General features: G+C 41.5%; 1 protein-coding gene across 1 annotated transcript in view; it reads left to right on the top strand.

Moving 5' to 3' along the window:
* The window catches only part of GNAL (G protein subunit alpha L), a 554,112-nt gene that overhangs the window by 170,167 nt on the left and 367,059 nt on the right, over positions 1 to 16,886 (top strand). The window lies entirely within an intron of this gene.

Here is a 16,886-nt window from a genome sequence, read left to right as displayed (position 1 = left end):
GGAATAGACTTAGTTTTTGGGTACTTGCCAGGTTCTTATGGCCTGGATTGGCCACTGTTGGAAACAGGAATCCTGGGCTTGGTGGACCCTTGGTCTGACCCAGTATGGCATTTTATTATGGGGTGAAACGTGACCGTGTCAGGGGACATTAACCTACTAAAGGTTGACCATTTTTATCCAAGATTGTCGAGTTTCTACCGACTAATAAAAAATTTCCTTTGAAGGCGATGAAATCTATTTTCCCCTAATCTGAGAACATACCCTCTTTTTTTATTTGCTATTGCTGGAATATAACGATAACCTGCAAAAGCCTTAAGGGCTCAATTGATATTTTTATGGTGTATTTATTTTGATTCCATTGATATTTCACATTTTCCTCATCTATGGTACAAATCTGATTCCTTAAAAAAAAATTCAATTCAATCTTCCTTCAAAATGTGCAAACTGGGTTATTTGCAATATAAAAAAGACAATATTTCAGTATGTTCAAAGCATGATGTTCCCTTTATATGCAGAAATGTGATTTTCTGTAATAGCCAGCAGCTATCATGTTTGCACATAGGTTTACCCAGACCACACAGAGATGTTCCTGGGGTGAGGTTTTCACTTTTTCTGAATATTTTCGATTTTAAAAAGTATAAATGTAAGTTTACACAGGAAATGTACATGCTCTGGTTAGCAGGTGTAACTTATGCAAATAATTTTGGTGGGATAACTTTCAAAGCGAACATACGTCCATTTGCTTTGAAATTTGATGCAACTTAAGCACACATTTTCCATGTTAGCCTCAAGGATAAAAAAAAATGACCCTCCTTGTGCAATAAGTTTTGTCTGCCGCTATCTGGCTTTGCACACTCATTTCTGGCTTATCAACTAATAAACTCTTCTGGACTTTTTCCTGGTTGGTGTTGGTAAGTATTGTGCAAAGTAGCAGAAGGAATCTGCTGATAAGTTGTCCATGTTCCTGAAGTGTCTGTCCTTCTGTAAAATCAGTGTGATCAGTGGGTGTAAGCTGCAAAAATGGCAGTTACTGTTTTATTCCTTTCTCTAAATCAGTGGTTCACAAATTTTAACTCAGAAGCATGCAGCCATTTGGGTTTTTAAGTTCTCCATGCCGAATGTGTGTGAGATATGTTTGTATGTACTGGATCTTCAATACAATCAGTGACAATAGTCCCTGCACAGTTTCCTAGGGAACTCCAATTGTTACCATCCTCCAGTTAGCTTGTCATTTAATTATGACTCCCCTAGAGCTTCCCATTATCCACCCACAAATGTCCTCTCTAAACTTTCTGTACTAATTTCCATTGCCTTTCATATGCTACCACCCTCTGGGCTGGTGCAAGGGTATTAAGCATCCTAGGCGAAACTTTTGTCTTGTGCCCCTCTGGCCCTGATTCTCTGTCCCCTCCCAGCCCACCCACACAAGTAAGAATTATGCATTTATAACTGAATTTTACATGAAAAAGAACAAAGTATAGTTTTCTGAGATAAAAATATCAAGTGCAGCAGTGCACGTAAATATAATATACATATATGTCAACAAGAAAACCCTGCTAAAAGGAAAAAAAGACACTTGAAATCCATATGGTATTAGGCCTATGTAATGGCTATTGGATGTAGGCTTGGCACTCAAAGCCATGAGTAAAATGAATTACAATTACAATATAGTAAACCTCCCATACTAAAACAGCACTAACTGTCAGCCTTCCTATGAAAAGGCATTGCTGTAAATATTACACCAGGCCTATAGCACCAATACTCCTATTAGAAAACAGAACAAGCAAACTTCTATAGAACCCTACACAAAACTACACACTAGCAGAATACCTCAAGTTTGATTACACATGCAGAACACAAACAAATTCTCACCAAATACAGAATAAAGAGCCTATAAAGTAAAATTTAAAAATGTACAGACAAAAACTGAACAGGAAACCACAGTACTGGACTCTGAATGTAACGCAACAATGTAAAAACAGAAACATTGCTGTTCTTCATGAAATATCATACAAAATCAAGGAATATAAAACAATAGTAAAACCATACTAATAAAAGGAATATTTGAAAATAGCTGGAAAATGATGACATCTGATAATTAAAAATTCATAAAAATTACAAAAAAATGTTCCAACTCCAAAAAAATATTTAAAAAACAGCACACACATCAAGTAACACACAATGATTAAAACTAACAAGGATATAAAATGAACCACTCACCATCCCTGGGAACCTTTTGATTTTCAAATACCCTGAGATTGCACATGGGGTGTGGATTGTTGCACACAAACTTTCTCATTTCTCTCTCATATACACATATACATATACATGCAAACAGACTCTCCCACACATACATGCCCGCTCACTTATGAATACACACACATACACTCTTGCTCTCACACCTTTCTTCCTCAACTACACACACACCTTTGTTCACTCAGGCTCCCTTTCTCTCTCTCTTTCACTCACACACACACAAATGTTCCTTGCCTCATTCTCACACACAGGCTCCCTCTGGAAAATTAGATGACTGGGACAACTACAGACCTATCTCAAACTTACTTTTCACCTCAAAAGCAATAGAAAAAGCAGTTTTATCTCAATGAAAATCACCTGGATGACAACAATATTCTATTCCCAAACCAATTTAGATTTAGAAAAAAAACGTTTTAACTGAAACTCTGCTCATATCCCTAACAAACAACATACTAAAAGGTTTTGATCATAATGAATCATATTTACTGGTTCTACTAGACTTAAGAGCATCATTTGACATTGTGGACCATCATCTACTATGCCAACAACTAAAAAAAAATTGGAACTGGTAATAAACATTGACAAAACTGAATTCTTACACCTTGAACGTAAAAACACACACCACACACAACCAACATTCACAATCAAAAATATTCAAACCACGGAGTTAGCAATAAAAGTTAGGAATCTAGGAGTAATAACTGACCCTGAGCTAAACATGAAACAACACATCTCACAGAAAATAAAAGAAGGTTACGCGAAACTAATGATCCTGAGAAGACTAAAACCTCTACTAACGATTAACAATTTCCGCACAGTTCTACAAGCAATGATATTCGCAAGCACAGATTATTGTAACTCCCTGCTTTTAGGACTACCTCAATCTACTATTCGGCCTCTGCAAATATTGCAAAATTCCGCTGCCAGAATTTTGTCTGGCAAAAAAAAGAGTGACCACATTACAGGAACACTTGCCGAATTACATTGGCTTCCAATTGAACAACGAATACAATATAAGGCACTTTGTATAATACATAAACTAATCCACGATGAAAAAGCCAACTGGCTTAACACGGCACTGCGCGTACATGTACCACAAAGAAACCTGAGATCTGCAAATAAAGCTCTACTAACTGTCCCCTCTGTCAAATCAGCACATCTCACACAAGTAAGGGAAAGAGCACTGTCACCGGCTGGTCCCGTACTATGGAACACCATGCCACTCAATAAGACTACAGAGAAATCTGAAAATATTCAAAACTAATCTGAAAACCTGGCTTTTCAAACAAGCATTCTTTAAAGATAAAGAGGAGAAAAATAGTTGATAGATAAGGATGCACCAAACTAGAAATTGTTATTAGTAACCTACAAAAGCATAATAATGTTAGGAACAAATTAGGTGGTTTGATTTTAACAATCAGGATTAACTTACACACTTAGTTCATTATTTTAAATTGTTACTGTACTATGATGGCACATGAGTAAGTTGTAATCTATACCACCCATATTTCTCTTTATCGTGCCCTTCTGTAAACCGTTGTGATGGTTATTTAACTTAACGACGGTATAGAAACGTTTTTAAATAAATAAAAGTTCACAAATGGTTTTCCTCCTTCCTTAAGAATAGAACTTTTCATGTAAAATTAAAACAACCAAATATCAAACATATTTGCAATAGACATGGAAGTTCCACAAGGCTCAGCACTCTCAGCAAGTCTATTCAACATCTGCCTCCTACCAATATGCACTCTCTTAGACAATCTGAACATGAAATTTTTCATATATGCTGATGATATTCAATTTTACATTCCATTCGATAAACCTTTGAAAGAAGTACAGCAACCTTAACAACATACATGAGATCTATTCAACGAGAACTTTCTCTTCTAAAACTTAACAATAAAACTGAAATAATCTGGCTAAGAATAGACAGCATAAATCTCAAACAACCTACCCTTAACCTTGGAATAGCCAACATTACACCCTCAGATGAAGTCCGTGACCTTGGGATATATATAGATGAAAATAGCAACATGAAAAAACATATAAGTAAAATAATGAAAACTGGGTATTCTAAACTCAGAATCTTACACAGTCTAAAACCTTTACTTACCTTCCAAATTTCTGCCCAGTCCTACAAACGTTAATATTTTCGAACCTGGACTATTGTAACTCACTTCTGTTGTGCCTTGCCGCTAGCACAATTAAACCACTACAACTTCTCCAAAATGCTTCAGCAAGACTCCTTATAGGAACTAGAAAATTTGATCATATTATCCCTTCATTAATCGACCTTCACTGTCTTCCAATAAAGTTCAGAATCCATTACAAAGTTTTATCCCTCATCTTTAATATCATTAACAACAATGATCCACCTCCTCCAGGAATAACAATAAAAAGCTATAGCCCTCAAAGAGATCTCAGATCTCAAAGCAAAAATCTCCTTACAATTCCTTCAAATCTGAACACTCATCTAACACAAGAGAACGAATGTTCACAATAGCAGGACCCAAACTATGGAACATCTACCCGGATCAATAAGACTGTTAACAGAAAAAAAGAAATTCAAACAAGAACTTAAAACCTGGCTCTTCAGAAAAGCCTATGAACTAATGTAAAGAGATTTCAAATAAGCCACTTAATGAACATAATTATTTCAGAAGTATTACCTCTTCTCAGCACATCACATAATATTTGACTAAAAACGATTCCAAACTGAAACAGGTAAGTATCAATATTAAATTAACTTTGAATGTTTTAATTAACGAGTAGTATTAAAATAGATACCATTTCTTTAAATAAGAACCTGTTACTATAATATTATAAAATGTAATAGAATGCAATTTATATAAACCGTTGTGATCTTCTGTTGGAACAACGGTATATGAAAAGCATAAATAAATAAATATACACATACTTCCAATTGCTCACAGGAAAGCTTTTACAAAATTCAGATAAATGGCATCCGTCGTGTTTCCCAACTTAAGTTAGCATTCTTATAAAACCCAAGGCATTTGATCTAGCAGGACCTGAGTATATGTCAGTTGAGGCTAAGTATTCCCCCTTCCACTCTCTTCCCTGAAAGTTTGTTGTCATCTCTTCTATGATCGATTCTAATATGTACCATGAAATTGATTTTCAACTAACTGGTTATAGTTGCCTAGATCTGATTTCTATCTGTTCTTGAATATTGGAACTACATAACTTAGGTACTCGAGACCAGTCGTTCAGGCATCCACTCAGCTTCACTCCCCCTCCTCGTACAAATCAGACAAAACAACTGTATGGCATAATAATTAAAGGCCGCAGTTTATTAAACCTAACCCGAGCCAATTTAACATAAATCCAAATTAACTCCCCCACCACCACCTCCTCTGCCGCATGCCGTTCTTCGCTTAGCACCGCGGCCCGATGATAAGCTAGCGTGGAGCCCCCCCCAATCGCTTACCCCGCCACGTCTCCAGCGAGGGTAAACTTACGGCCTGAGCATCGGCCCCCCCTTGCTCTTTAGGCCTTCCCGTGTAGCAGCCCCAAACTACACGAGCATTTCAAATTCCAACAATACAATACTAACTATGGCTTGGGTTTCCGCCTACTGCGACAACGACAATAACTGTGCAATGAGACCCATTCCAGCCGCTTCAAGGGAGGGAGGGAGGGAAGCAAAACCATCCGCTTGCTACCGCTGCCGGATTTCCAACTGCCTACTCCCCGCTAGCTCTCCTTCTTTCTTTCCTTCCTACCCAATGACAGTGCAGCATTTTAAATCGCTGCACTGCCATTGGCCCCTTCCTTCCCGCCGCTCCGAATCTCCCCCCTATGCCCCACCCACCCCTGCCTCGTTGCCTTGCCGACCGCTCGATCCCAAGTTAAGAGCGGCGCCCCAGGACAAGCCCGGTTCGCCTCCACTTAGAATATAAGACTTCGCTTATTGGGTCAGACCAAACGTCCATCAGGCCCACTATTCTGTTTCCAGCAATGGCCAATCAAGATCACAAGTACATGTAAGGATCACAAGAGGTAGGTAGATTCCATGCTGCTTATACCAGGGATGAGCAGTGGATTTCTGCAACTTCACCTTAATGGTTTATGGACTTTTCATCAGGAATTTGTCCAAACCTTTTTCAAATGCAGTTATACTAATAGCTTTCATCACATTCTCTAACAATGAATTCCAGAGCTTAATTATGCATTGAGTAAAAAAAATAATTCTCTTACTAGTTTTAAATGTATCACCAAGTAACTTCATTCTGTGTCCCCTAGTCTTTGTACTGTTTGAAAGAGTAAACAACCGATTAACGTTTACTTGTTCTACTCCACTCTATCATATCTCCCCTCATTCATCTCTTCTCAAAGCTGAAGAATCCTAACCTCTTTAGTCTTTCCTCATAGGGGGATCATTCCATCCCCTTATCAGTTTGCTTGCTCTTCTTTGTACCTTTTCTAATCCTGCTATATCTTTTCTGAAATGTGGTGACCAGAAAGGCACACAATACTCAAAAAGAGGCCACACCATGGAGCAGTATAGAGGCATTATGATGTTCTCTGTTTTATTCTCCATTTCTTTTCTAATAATCCCTAGCATTCTGTTCCTTTCCTGATAATCCCTAGCATTCTATTCCTTTCCTTATAATCCCTAGCATTCTGTTCCTTTCCTTATAATCCCTAGCATTCTATTCCTTTCCTTATAATCCCTAGCATTCTGTTCCTTTCCTTATAATCCCTAGCATTCTATTTGCTTTCTTGGCTGCAGCTGCACACTGAGCAGAAGATTTCAATGTATTATCAGAAATGATACCTAGATCCTTTTCCAGAATGGTGACTCCTAATGTGGAACCTTGCACTTGTCCACATTAATTTTCATTTGCTATTTGCATGCCTAGTCTCCCAATTTTGCAGGATCCGCTTGCAATTTCTCACAATCCTCTTGTGATTTAACAACTTTGAATACTTTTGTGTCATTGGCAAATTTGATGACCTCATTCGTTCCCATTTCCAGGTCATTTATGAATATATTAAAAAGCATCTGTCCCAGAACAGATCCCTGGGGCGCTCCACTAGCCACCTTTCTCCATTGGGAAAATTTACCATTTAGCCCTACTCTCTGTTTTCTATCTTTTAATCAGCTCCCAATCCAAAATAGGACACTACCCCCTACCTCGTGACTTTTTAATTTCCTAAGAAGTCTCTCATGAAGGACTTTGTCAAATGCTTTCTTATAGCTCATTAGCCATGAATCTTTTTTTTATGTAAATGAATGTGTTTGGGCATTATTGAAGCCTCAGTAGATCCAATCATTTAATCACATTGAACCCCACCTTCCTGTACTCTCCTCCTACAGAGTTCAGATGCTTGCACAGTACGCCTGACTGTTTTCTCTGTTGTATTTACTAAGACTCTCAATTGTTATCATCGGCAAATGCTGAAATGTCCTTTGAAACCCCTCTGCAAGCCATTGATAAATCGACTAAAAGATCAACTATCAGACCTCTCTGCTTAAACCACTGCAATCTTTAACCAATTCTTTCTGTATAAATTGGTAGTGAAGTAGATGAGTGAAGATGGTTTTTTTTTTTTGTTTAGCTTTGCTGGTATCTGGAGTGTGTACATGACACTATTTCTAGACATTGTTTTCTTCTTTTTTTATGTTCTTTCATGTATCATTTTCTGTATTTTGGATGCAGGTTCTAATTACTGAATGCATATCTATAATATATAATGTTAGTTAAAATCTAAAATAGTAATATTCACTTATTTATTTACTAAATTTTATACCCTCTACAAATCCAGTACAGGATTAATCAATGCAATCATAAAATCAAGCTTCCAATATTTTCTTTAATCTACATTTATCTTACATTTCTAAAGGTGCTTCTTGTATAGTTAGCTGTAATTGATTCTTAGAAGAGCGCCTTCATACATTTTCTTCCACAGGAGACACAGGGAGTAGATGACCTGTCTATGGTAAGGATAGGAGGCGATGTCCTTTTGTGGATTACAAACTGGTTAAAAGACAGGAAACAGAGAGTAGGATTAAATGGTCAATTTTCTCAGTGGAAAGGGGTAAACGGTGGAGAGCCTCAGGGATCTGTACTTGGACCGGTGCCTTTCAATATATATATAAATGATCTGGAAAGGAATACAACGCGTGAGGTTATCAAATTTGCGGATGATACAAAATTATTCAGAGTAGTTAAATCACAAGCGGATTGTGATACATTACAGGAGGACCTTGCAAGACTGGAAGATTGAGCATCCAAATGGCAAATGAAATTTAATGTGGACAAGGTGTTGCATATAGGGAAAAATAACCCTTGCTGTAGTTACACGATGTTAGGTTCCATATTAGGAGCTACCTCCCAGGAAAAAGATCTAGGCATCATAGTGGATAATACTTTAAAATCGTTGGCTCAGTGTGCTGCAGCAGTCAGAAAAGCAAACAGAATGTTAGGAATTATTACGAAGGGAATGGTTAATAGAACGGAAAATGTCATAATGCCTCTATATCGCTCCATGGTGAGACCACACCTTGAATACTGTGTACAATTCTGGTTGCAGCATTTCAAAAAAGATATAGTTGCGATGGAGAAGGTACAGAGAAGGGCGACCAAAATGATAAAGGGGATGGAACAGCTCCCCTATGAGGAAAGGCTGAAGAGGTTAGGGCTGTTCAGCTTGGAGAAGAGACGGCTGAGGGGGGATATGATAGAGGTCTTTAAAATCATGAGAGATCTTGAACGAGTAGATGTGAATCGATTATTTACACTTTTGAATAATAGAAGGACTAGGGGGCATTCCATGAAGTTAGCAAGTAGCACATTAAGACTAGACTAATCGGAGAAAATTCTTTTTCACTCAACGCACATTAAAACTCTGGAATTTGTTGCCAGAGGATGTGATTAGTGCAGTTAGTGGAGCTGGGTTCAAAAAAGGTTTGGAGAAGTGCTTGGAGAAGTCCATTAATGGCTATTAATCAAGTTTACTTAGGGAATAGCCACTGCTATTAATTGCATCAGTAGCATGGGATCTTCTTAGTGTTTGGGTAATTGCCAGGTTCTTGTGGCCTGGTTTGGCCTCTGTTGGAAACAGGATGCTGGGCTTGATGGACCCTTGGTCTGACCCAGCATGGAAATTTCTTATGTTCTTATTTTTTAAGGAAAATCCATGCCCTTCCCTGCCTCTATCCACCACTGCCACTACCACCCACTGCGAAAACCTGAAAATTACATTTCTACTAAAAATGCAGACTCCAAAAGGAAAATATAAAAGCCTGTGTTATGCACCAGTATTGTTTCCATCTAAAAGTAAGACCAGTAGGGGCATAACATGTCTTATTTTCATAAATTTGTCATCACCTGTGCCATTTGGTGATGCACAGTAAAACCAGATTGTTAAATTGATGAAAGACAAAAAGATTTGACAGAAGCCTTGGGCCTTCAGCTTCGCTTCTGCCTTAAGTAAAGTGACTTGGTCATATTAATTTCGTCATTCTCGGTTACAAGACTCACGGGGTAAGATAGTTGTCAGCTGCTAACGGGGGCCATTCTAGAAGCTTCTTGTAGGAGACCGATGAGGATAAAAGTTGGTCATCTGGGCTGGGGTCCTTGACCTCGTTTTTCCAGTTGTAGAAGGAGGGGGAGTAGAGAGAACAGAGAGTTTGTAGTTTGCAGTATTTGCCAGATCTTTGTCTGTGGCTTGCTACCTGCCTTGTCAGTAAAATTGGTCCTTGGCTTAGAGCGATGTTTTCCCAACCTTTTCAAGCCCAAGGTTCGCCTACATTTACAAAAATGGTAATTGGGTCCCCAGCCTCCATGAGGCAGGCAAGTGCGCACATGGAGAGGACTCGTATGGCAAAAGAAGAGCTGGGGAAGCACTGAGAACCTCATCGGTCTCCCTTCCAAATTTTAAGACAGAGGGGGGGGTCCCTCAGAATGGAACAGCTTTACAGTGATTTTTCAAATTAACTGAAATGCCTATGTCACAGCAGGAGGCTCTGATTTAGTTTAGATTAGGTTATTTATAGCCTTGATGCACCGCTACTTCAATTTGGTATCAAAGCGGTTTACAAAATAATAAATACATAAATACAGTTGAAAACATAATAAAACATGCTTCATTATCATAGCTATAAAACATACTAAATACTATGCGCTCCATAAAACCTATCTAAATAAAACTAACTTAAAAATCTTAATGGATAATTTCATCTTTAAAATTGTACTGTGTAATCCTCTAAAATATCACTAAAAGCCTGACTGAAAAGCCAAATTTCCTTACACCACCAGCTTTAAGCAGATGTTCTCTACTATATACCGATATCTATATATAGTTATGTAGATACGTATAGATTTTTTTTTTCTACAAAAGATGCCGGTACTCAAATGCAGGGCCATTCTTGGAGAGGTAACTCTGCCCCCTGGCAGCATTGCAAATATTACGCTGCTCCCTAGAGCACCAATACACTTCTTACTGGGAAAATAGAACAAGTTGGACTGCTACAGATCCTTAACACAGAACTCCATGCTAGCAGAATACCCCTCACCTCTGTCACACATTCAGAACAAGGTCAGACCCTCCCCTCATACAGAATAAGGATCCACAAGAGAAATAGAAATGTACACACCAAAACTGAACTGGAAATCTCAAAAAGCCAAACTCTGTATGGAGTGCAACACTGGTTTCTTCCTGTACCAGGCAAAATACAAAGAAATCTGAGGTGCTGCACATTCACATTCCAAAAGCTGCCGCTTTTGAAAAACAAAAATTGAAAAAATGTTTTTCTCTGAAGACAAACAGGATGCTAGTCCTCACACATAGGTGACATCATCAGATGGTGCCCCGATGCGGTAAACTTATGCCAAAGTTCCACTGAGCATGCCCAACATGCCCTTAACCACGTGTCCACATGGGATCCCTCTTCAGTCTCGTCTTTTCTGCGGAGCTATAATATGATTGAGCTCACTTTGGCTGTTTTTATCCTTGTGGAAAACTTTTTCTGTGTGCTTTTTAACAGTTTTTTCTTCTCAATTCCATTGCCGAGTCCCTCTCGATGCTTCCCATAGTATCTCTAGTCAGGGTTTTTGGTGTTTCGGGTAAGTTTCCTTTCATGGTCAATTCCCCCCCCGTGGTAGTGGTGCCTTAGTGCCCACCGGCCATAGACGCCCACTGCCATCCCTTTCGACTTTGCGGCCCTTTAGTTTCACCCCCTCATGGTCACGTCTGGTTTTCGCAGATGCCTCCAGTGCCCGAGGACTATGTCTCACTGATCCTCATGAGGTATGTATCCTCTGCCTGGGGGCACCGCATGATGTGCTCAGATGATCCCGAAGGGATGTCTACTTTGACTCAACAAGATGGATCAATCTTCGGGTTGAGGAAGTCTGAGCCATCTGCATCGATGGACCTTGGAGCTGCATCGATAGACACTGTGCCATCGACATAGGCGGGCAGTCTGTGCCATCAGCAGATAGGGGCACCGGAGACCAACCATTGTCAGTCTCTCCTCTGGGCCGAGGATACTGGGTATATCGTCTTTGGCTTCAGCAGTGGAGAAAGGCTGGCACTGGCTCTTGCTGCGATACCCCCAAAGTGATCCCGTGGCGAGGAGAGACCATCTATTGGTGCTGGGTGTCTGCAATGGTCTCCTGGTGCCAGTCACCGATCCGCCTCACGGGTCAGAAGATCTGGCCACCCATCCTTCCATCGGCAACGTTTGAGGAGGAGCTGGAGCGTGAAGTCCAGCTGGCGGTGGATCGAACGCTGCAGGGCCTCAGGCCTGTGGCACCGAAGGCACCGAAATCATTGCTGCCCGTTATCCTACCATTGCTGGAGAAGCTCAGTGGGCTCATCAGTGAATTACTAATCCAGCTAGCGCTGATGCCTGGGATGGCAGCGGTGTCCGGTGGAGCACAGAGGCCTCTTCCTACTGATACGGTAGCTGTTGCTAGTTCCTCCGAGGAGGAAGCTCCACAGAGGCATGTAGTCCCTTGTCCAGTCCTACTGGTGCCTGCACCTTTGGACAAAGTCCTCTTTTTGTGTTGGGGAGCAGCCTGTAGCTATGGATTCACCCGTGTGTGAGGACTACCATCCTGCTTGTCCTCTGAGAAAGCAGAGAAGCTTGCATGTAACAGGTGTTCTCCGAGGACAGCAGGATGTTAGTCCTCATGAAATCCACCTGCCACCCTTGGAGTTGGGTTTCTCATATTTTTTTTATTTTAATCGTAATTATTTGTTACAAGCCTGAAGATGGACCCTGTATGGATGAGTGATAAAGGGCATCCTGGGCATGCTCAGTGTGCTTAATCAAAATTCTACAAACTGACATACGTTTTTTCCGCATCGGGGCTCCATCCGATGTCACCCATGTGTGATGATTAACATCCTGCTGTCCTCGGAGAACACCGATTACAGGTAAGCAACTCTGCTTTCACACTCTGGACATTTTAGACTCTAATATAACACCCCCCCCCCACTTAAAATGATTGTTGCAATTGGCAGCCCAATATAAGATCTCAAACCACCCACAAGAACAGGGGGACGACATCCCCAGCATAAGACTCCTACCCCTGCATACAGAACGATGACTGTGAGGATTCAGTGACCCCATCAGAACACCTTCCCCTATCCAGCAATGATGACGGAGGCCCAGTGGCTGAAACCTAACCCTGCCCCACTCACATTTCTTTGCCCGCTCTCTCTTGCCCTCCCCTCAGTCCCCTCTTTCCTATGGACCCAGGATCACTTCTCCATTTAGGCAGCAGCGTAATCTCTCTGTCTCTCCTCCCCAGTCCTCCCATCTGGCAGGCAGAATCCCCTCTCTCCTCAGGGCCCAGCATCCTCCTGAGGAGTAAGTCTGGTGCCCGAGGAAAGAGGGGATTCCATCATCATCATCAACATCGCTCTTCTGTCCCTCTCTTTCGCCAATACTGGATTCTGGGGAAAAAGAAAGAAGGATCAGCCTGCCTGCTGGGATTGGGGGGGTGGCAGGAAGGTAAGGGAAGTAGAGGTCCCCTCTGTGTCTCTACTCCCCCCAGGCAGGCTGAATCCTCTTTCTCTTTCCCCCAGGGACCATCATTCCCCACCTCTTCTTTCCCCCAAGTTCAAATTTCCTCTTCCTACTCCGGGAAAGAGGATTTTCTCTCCCATGGCTGCTGCACAAGCTCGGTTTCCCGATGTGAAGAGAGGGCCAGCGCCAAGGGACTGGACTCTCAGTGCGGGGACAGCATGCAGATGCAGTGAGACAGCTCCGCGTCTCCTCCGTCCTCCCCGGGCCGGCGCTAATTGGCTGCTGGGAAATGCTTCCGCTACGTTCTTTGCATGTTCACACCGATGTGCCTCAACAAGAGAGACTACAAGTGATAGGGGAGGAGACGGTGCAGCAATAGGCTGCACATTTTATAGGATATTTGGGCACCGGCGGGGCATTCAGACTAGCAGTGAAAAAGATGCCAGTACTCAGTACAGGCTCGCACCACCCAAAAAGAAGCCCTGGATCTAGTGAGAAAGACGAACGTGCATATGCATAGCATGCTGCTGGTTTTGTTCCTCCAGTTATTACCCTTGGATTTCTCTCGCCATCTCTATGCCTCTTCTGTACTGGAAGATTAAATTGAATGGCATTAATGGGTTATCCACAGCTTCAGCACATTTTTCAGGAACACTTCCTTGGGATTCAATGCCAGTTTGACCCCCTTTGTTGTGCACAGAGGAGTTTTGTCTTTGGACCCCTTCGTCTCTCTCTTCCTGCTGCTCTCTCCATTCTCAGCTGTCGTTCAAGATAGGGGCATCACTCGCCTGCTCCACACTGCCTGGAGACTCCTGCTCCTTTCCAATCCTTGACTGAACACCACACATGGATGACTTCTCTCTCTCTCTCTCTCCCTGTGCTCTGGTTTCATGCCATGAACAGACCTCCCACTCCCTAACTTCAGCTCCCTCTGTATGCAAGACAAAGCAGAAATCACAAATCTGCTACATTTTTTTGAAGGGGTGGATAAAGGTGAGCCGGTAGATGTGGTGTATTTGGATTTTCAGAAGGCATTCAACAGAGTCCCGCATGAGAGGCTTCTAGGAAAAGTAAAAAGTCATGGGATAGGTGGCGATGTCCTTTTGTAGATTGCAAACTGGCTAAAAGACAGGAAGCAGAGTAGGATTAAATAATCAGTTTTCACAGTGGAAAAAGGTAAACAGTGGAGTGCCTCAGGGATCTGTACTTGGACCGGTGCTTTTCAATATATTTATAAATGATCTGGAAAGGGATACGATGAGTGAGGTGATCAAATTTGCAAATGACATAAAATTATTCAGAGTAGTTAAACCACAAGTGGATTGTGGTAAATTGCAGGAGGACCTTGTGAGACTTGAAGATTGGGCATCTATATGGCAGATGAAATATAATGTAGACGAGTGCAAGGGAAAAATAACCCATGCTGTAGCTACATGACGTTAGGTTCTGTTTTTGGAATTACCATCCAGGAAAAAGAACTGGGTGTCAGTTGATACTACATATAAATTGTTGGTTTAGTGTGCTGTGGTGGTCAAAAAAGCAAACAGGAATTATTAGGAAGGGAATGGTAAATAAAATGGAGGATGTCCTATTGCCTCAAGGATAGACCGCAGCTTGAATACTGTGGGCATTTCTGGTCATTGCATCTCAAAAAAGATATAATTGCACTGGAGAAAGTGCAGAAAAGAGCGACCAAAATAAGGGGCATAGAATGGCTTCCCTATGAGGAGAGGCTAAAGAGGTTAGGGCTGTTCAGCTTGGGGAAGAGACGGCTGAGGGGGAATATGATAGAGGTCTTTAAGATCATGAGAGGACTTGAACAGGTTCATGTAAATCAGTTATTTACTCTCTCAGATAATTTCATGGAGTGCCCTACCTTAGTCCTTCTACGGTATTAACAAGTAGCTCATTTAAAACAAATCGGATAAAATTATTTTTCACTCGGTGCATTGTTAAGCTCTGGAATTCATTGCCAGAGGATGTGGTTATGGCAGTTAATGTAACTGGGTTTAAAAACGGTTTGGATAAGTTCCTAGAAGAGAAGTCCACAAACTGCTATTAATCAATAAGGAATAGTAGCTTGGAGTCTATTTAATCTTTGGGTACTTGCCAGGTTCTTGTGGCCTGGTTTGGCCTCTGTTGGAAACAGGATGCTGGGCTTGATGGACCCTTGGTCTGACCCAGTCTGACATATCTTATGTTTTTATTGCTTTTACGTTAGGCACTGCTGGCTGGACCCAATTCACATGGCCATGCGCATCGTTCATCCACCTGGGCTAAAGCCACCTATAAGAGAAAAGCACCTCTTTCATTCTGCTCTGCAGTGCAAAGGGATATATCATGCAGCGAGTGAGAGACGGAGGAGATGTCATGCAGACAGAACTTCACACTGTTGGTGCCCGAACATTTGACACCTGCCACTTGCTTTTCCTGTCCTTTGGTATAAAGGTGCTCATTAATAGGAAAATATGTGGCAGCCTGCAGTCTTAGAGTGGAAAAGAAATTTGCTATGGCAGACTTTTAGCTTTTATAGTGCGGTCCTTGTGGATGCACTGCAGAATATAAAAATGTAGGGGTCATGTATTGGCAGTCACAAGCAGGAGAAGCAACAGCCCCTCCCTATTTAAAAAAAAGACTGTTTATAAAGCTGTTTGGTTTTATTGAAATTATTGTCCTATGTCTTGTTAGGAACAGCAGGGGCATGTCAGCATGACTGATGTATCTGAATGTGGGAGTATGGGTGACTGTGTATAGTGTAGATTCAGGTAGTGCATGTAGATGAGGGAGGATGAGGTATGAATAGAAAGGAGGGGCACATTTGGTTACTGACCCTTTTATGATGCTTGTGTAGTAGATAAGATCTGGCATAGTATTAAAAAAAAAAAAAAAAAAAAAAGGTGCTGGCCTGGTCTGGTGGCTCGGGAACAAGTGCTCTGCACAGAAATAAAACCCAGGTTTTATTCCTGGTTCTGGCTTTTTCTTTCCAAGCAGCCTGTGACTGAAAATATTGTGGAGGCAGAGTTCACAAACCCCTAGTGAGGAGAGAAATGTGGCTGTTGCACAGTGGTGCCACCTACTGGCCAGATGCCCACATTGCATGAATACTAGGTTCCAGAGGGAATCACATCAATGGTCACTTGACCAAAACTATTACTGCAATGGCTGGGCTAGGCTATAAAAGCAGATGAAATAAATCAGGTAATTGCAAATGAAGGCACATAGAACTGTAACCCCATAGAGGCTGAGTTTGAGTGGATGGGAAGAAACTTCTGGGTCAAAAATATAATTAAGTGGGGGTGGGGGCAAGCAGAGTGTCACAGTCTCTGGTAGAGAAAGCTGTACCATCTTTGTCCTGACGCTTCTTTCATATTCCGTGGCATGGCTTCCACGAAGAAACCCCCCCCCCCAAATGACAGATTTCCTCCCATAAAAGCTCATAGGGCTCTGAGTGTCAAAGTTATTCCTGTCCTGAAAAGGGAGCGCATATATTTAGCGTGGAGGGGCTTATAGCGAATAAGAGCCATGATAGTGCGAAGGGGGTAACAAACAACCTGAGGGGCAGGTTCAGGAGCAGCATGGGGAGGCTTTAGCACCCGGCAGGGCATTTCTGGTCCTTAGGGGTTTG

The sequence above is a fragment of the Rhinatrema bivittatum genome, chromosome 2 (assembly GCF_901001135.1).
Source record: "Rhinatrema bivittatum chromosome 2, aRhiBiv1.1, whole genome shotgun sequence".
Classification (NCBI taxonomy): Eukaryota; Metazoa; Chordata; class Amphibia; order Gymnophiona; family Rhinatrematidae; genus Rhinatrema; species Rhinatrema bivittatum.
Note: the sequence above shows the minus strand (reverse complement) of the source record. Positions and strands in the feature narration are given on the sequence as shown.